The sequence below is a fragment of the Bidens hawaiensis genome, unplaced genomic scaffold, assembly GCF_021521415.1.
Source record: "Bidens hawaiensis isolate Kalapana, Puna unplaced genomic scaffold, B.hawaiensis_p1.1 tig00027376_1, whole genome shotgun sequence".
NCBI classification, from domain to species: domain Eukaryota; kingdom Viridiplantae; phylum Streptophyta; class Magnoliopsida; order Asterales; family Asteraceae; genus Bidens; species Bidens hawaiensis.
The window spans coordinates 100,493-105,344 of record NW_027494439.1 but is presented as its reverse complement, the minus strand read 5'-3'; the positions used below and the strand labels follow the sequence as shown (position 1 = coordinate 105,344).

The 4,852-nt window shown below is 33.2% G+C and overlaps 1 pseudogene across 1 annotated transcript; it reads left to right on the top strand.

The window, feature by feature from the left end:
* The first annotated feature begins 2,114 nt into the window (after positions 1–2,114).
* LOC143575427 (NAC domain-containing protein 87-like) lies at positions 2,115–4,472 on the top strand (annotated as a pseudogene). Its single transcript, XR_013142756.1, has 3 exons — positions 2,115–2,310; positions 2,922–3,217; positions 3,696–4,472. The product of XR_013142756.1 is annotated as an NAC domain-containing protein 87-like (transcript).
* The last annotated feature ends 380 nt before the right edge of the window (positions 4,473–4,852 follow it).

Sequence of the window (4,852 nt, the reverse complement as noted above, 5' to 3'; positions counted from 1 at the left end):
AATTTATTATTAAAACTCATGTAAAGTGAGTAGCATTGCCACTTGCAAGTTGTATCCACAAAGACAAACCAATACTTTAAAACCATTAATTCTTTCACAAATTTAACAATCTAGATTCACCTGTGAATATAACATCACACAATAAATGTATTAATAGATGTACCTAGTATATAGGATGTGGTGTATTTATATTTATATGTAACTTATATAAATTACGGTATACGATTGATCCTCGCGATTTTAAACACCATTCTTCGGGATTTTCGAGCATACTTGGAAAAGACTAATTTATGCATGTTACATATTTGGAAAACAAATTGTAAAAAGAGAGAGAGAAGAGTTTGTGCGTGTGTGTTTAAGAAGGTTGAATTGTATATTATTATAAAAACTGTAAATACCAATAATCCAATATGGATCATTTAATATTTTTTTAAAAATTGTTAACAAATAAAACTATAATGCTACATTCCGTTTTTGATTAGACTGTTTTCGACCATATACACAGGTAGATTATGAGATGACAAACTGAAAAAACAAAAGTAGATAAGTGATGAAAGTTATGAAAAAGGTGATTTTACCATTTATATTCGGATAAGGGTGTTATATATCAACCTCTCAAACATAAGGGTTTAGTTCCTCCAACAACACAAACTTAAGGGACAAAAACAGAGATTTGCAAAACAAGTGAATGATGAAATGATGATGATACATCCTTAATGTGAAAAGGATAATACGAAAGAGATATGTGTCCCACTTGAACACCCCCCACCCAGACCCACCAACCGCATCTAACCACTAAGAAACTTGCAACGGCTGTCTCATATACTTTTTATTAGAAAACAAGAGATAAGTCATTTTCTAGCATTGTATTTACCTTTATACATGGCAAAAGAAACACATCATAAATGTACTCATTGTTACGCTACTAATGTGTAGTGTATCCACCTTTATGCCTGCTGTCGTGTAGAACATATTCAATTATTCATCGTGTATCATTATGAATGCACGTATGACGTACGGATGAATTCAAATCCAAAGCGAAACCTCATGTGTCGATAGTATTTTATCGATGAAGGTGATTCTAGAATATTGAATAATGAATATCTTAGTTGGTTCGTAGCGTTAGTTGATTACACGAATTGTTGCGCAACACAATCAACTTGGACCATGACTTATGACACTTGATAACAACAAGCTTTCATTTAATCAAGTGAAAAATATGGACCATATGTACATTTAGTTTGTTTCTTGTTTAATAATTGGCGATTTTTCTTTCTTTTTTTTATCATGGCTTACATACCACGTAATGTTTTTATGATCATTAAACCAATGATAGCAGGTTAACTGTGGACCGGTGACCAAACTTACATTTTAACCGGCTAGCAACTCATTCCAATAAGAATTCATCATGGTTTGTACATTTTCAGTAGTTATCAATAGTGTTCTAAGTTCTCGGCTTTTGTGAGATTGTTTATACTTAAAAAACATGATATTATAAGCTTGACTCGAGCTTTTACAGAGTTGATTTTTAAGTAGTTATTCGTAGCGTGCTTATTTCATTTATCCCTAACTGAAAGGAAACTCATGTAATTACACAAATAAATAAATAATCTAGAATGACATAAAGAACCAAAGTTAAACTAATGTGCGATAAATGTGTTTAATGACAAGTTGATGAGTAAGCTTCCAAAAGATAATTATAACAAGTAAATAATGCTAGAAAAAAACATGTTGCATAAAAACTATACAAATCTTTTATAAAATTAAAATATATGCGTCACTTACCTCACACCTACATGTATATATACACCCAATACGCTTTACAGAATTTAGAATATACTCTAACTGGCACTTTTGTAATAAAAGTCACAAAAAGCAGTTGCTTGCCATCCACGCAACTAGTCTATTTAAATCCCGTTACCAGCCATCTTTATTCTCTTTCTAAACCGCTGTATGCTGTTATTCGTTTCTCAACGAACAAACTGGACGTTGAATCGTTCATTTCTTCAAAAGATTAATATCCAGCTTTGTCTGTTTACGATTCAGCTAGTTGATCATCACGAGTGTGTTCAGTTCGTTTATTAATAATTGTAGCGGTTGGTTGTAGCTATATTATGGAAGGAGGATCATCTTCGGTGATGAACGATGGGGACGATGCGTTAATCGGCTTGCCGCCTGGGTTTAGGTTTCATCCGACGGATGAAGAGGTTATAACTCATTACCTTACGCCTAAAGTTATGAATCGGAACTTTACCGCTAGCGCTATAGGAGAAGTTGATCTGAACAAGTGTGAACCCTGGGAGTTGCATCGTAAGTTCTTCGATATTAATCAATCGATCGCTAGCTATGTTTCGGTTGAATTTATTATAATTGTGATTTTTATATATATTTTTTTGTACCGTAAAGTCGTTGATTTATTAAACTGTGACGTTGAAACAGAAGTCAAATGAGCAATAAGCTACGCTGCTAACTTTTTCGATGTAATCTATGCTTTTCAGTTTTTATATAATTGAATCCAGATCTGAATTTTGAAACGCGTCATCTTTCTCATAATTCTACTTTTGAAATTATTATGTGAAATCGCATCATGTTATTGTAAAATTCTACGAAGATTTTGTTGTTCGATCATCAAATTTTGCTGTTCAATGGTCGATAAATTTTACGAAGATTTATAGTCAAGTGTTATTTATAAAATTGCGTCATCATTCACAAAAGTCTAGCATAATTACAAAAATATGTATCATAATTATTAATTAGCAAATCAGGTATGATTGAAAGGTGCATATTGTCCAAATTAGGATTAATCAATTATCCATATAATCTATATATAGGCAAGCAACTTTAATTATAGCTACAGTTGTTGATCAATTAGGGTTAATTTATAAATTATTATGTGAATAATTAGAAATAATGTGTTGTAGAGAGAGCAAAGATGGGGGAGAAAGAATGGTACTTCTTTTGTCAAAGAGACAGAAAATATCCAACCGGGATGCGAACAAATCGGGCAACTGATTCCGGGTACTGGAAGGCCACCGGAAAAGATAAAGAGATACTTAAAAAAGGAAAATCAGTCGCCGGTGGGAAGTTGGTGGGGATGAAGAAGACACTTGTTTTTTACAAAGGAAGAGCTCCCAAAGGAGAGAAAACTAATTGGGTCATGCATGAATTTAGGCTTGAAGGCGACTTCTCATATTACAACATGTCTAGAGCGTCTAAGGTACAACTCCTTTATGCACAAATCCACTTTTATCCTTTTTAAGTTTGTGTAAGCGAGTCATGCTGCTCGTAAACACTCGAGACTGGTTTGGTAAAAGCTCGAATCGAGTTGAACTTAAACGAGCCTAAAAGAGCATGTGCCTGCCGACTTTCACTTATCGAGCCTATTATATATAAATTATATTTTTATATTTAATATATATTTTTCTAACAAGTATTATAGTATATAAATTTATGATAAAAAATATATATTATGTATTATATAAAAGTATAATATATATATATATATACATATATATATATATATGAAAAATAAACAAGGCGAGCTCTAGCTTGAAAAATTATTTACAAGCTGAGCTCTAGTTTAAAAATAGAGCTCGAACCTAATCGAGCTTGTGCTTGGCTCGGTTCATTTACGCACCCCCTCTATTCATTTCAAATATTTATTTTTAAAAAATTGGTGAATTTATGTATTTCAGGATGAATGGTAGTATGTCGTATTGTTCAGAAGAACACTGAAATTAAAAGAAACCCGAGTATGGATAATGGGATGGCAAGGATGAACTCTTTTGTGGACGACTTGTCGGATAGTCCACAATGGATGCCACTGTTGATGGACCCTCAGGGTTCTCGTTTTAACCACGATAGACCCGGGTCAAGTTATACTCACCAAGATGATGATATTCCTAATGCTAAAAAATTAAAGGGTTTGATAGGTCAAGAAAACTACCCATCGTATTTCTCACATGACCAATCTCAAATACTTCAAAGAGACCCAAGACTATAAAAATTTCATTGTTTCTCCATATAATTACAACTTTGACACCAACTCATTTCAAATGAGCCCATTCCTCAATGACCACCAAATTAACTTTCCATCGGCTCCTACTAACAGTTTCAGTACAAATGCCCATCATGTGGGCTATGCTAGTGGGCTAGACGGAGATGCTAGGAATATAGTCAGCCAATGCAAGGTGGAGTCGTATGTTGCAAATAACCCTAACCAGTCTAGCAAGATTAGTGTGACGTCACAAGATACAGGTATTAGTAACGACATTACAGAAATATCTTCTTCATCCATGCATAATATGGGGATAAGGCCATATGACCATCCAGATGACCAGCCGGCCCCAACTACACTTTCGGACTTGGATTCTTTGTTGGACTAATAATCGACTAGGATATGCGTGGCTTGGTTAATTGATCATTTAACCTATATTATTGATCTAAATTAATGTTCTATAGGGTCTTCTAATGTAGTTGTCTCTGAGGGTAGATAGTGAGAGACTTGTCTTTTATTGTTATCATTCTTAGATAGGAAATTAATTCAATTGTATGATGTGTACATAACTTATTTGAATTTTAACATTAAGCTTGGTTGTTGTGCATAATGATGTCACGTTCATTAATTAAAACTCGATAACATTAGTGATTCGTCAAGGCACAAGATGTTCTTAAGATCTTTGTTACATCTTATTAAACTTGATTGCTATACTCTTCAAAGTGAAAGAACGAATTATTGTTTGTTTATGAGAGACATATATAACAATAACAAGTTCACACGTTAAAGTAATCATTGATCATATACGAAAGAGAAGATTCAAACAAGATAAGAATATCCAAGTCAAGTCATTTT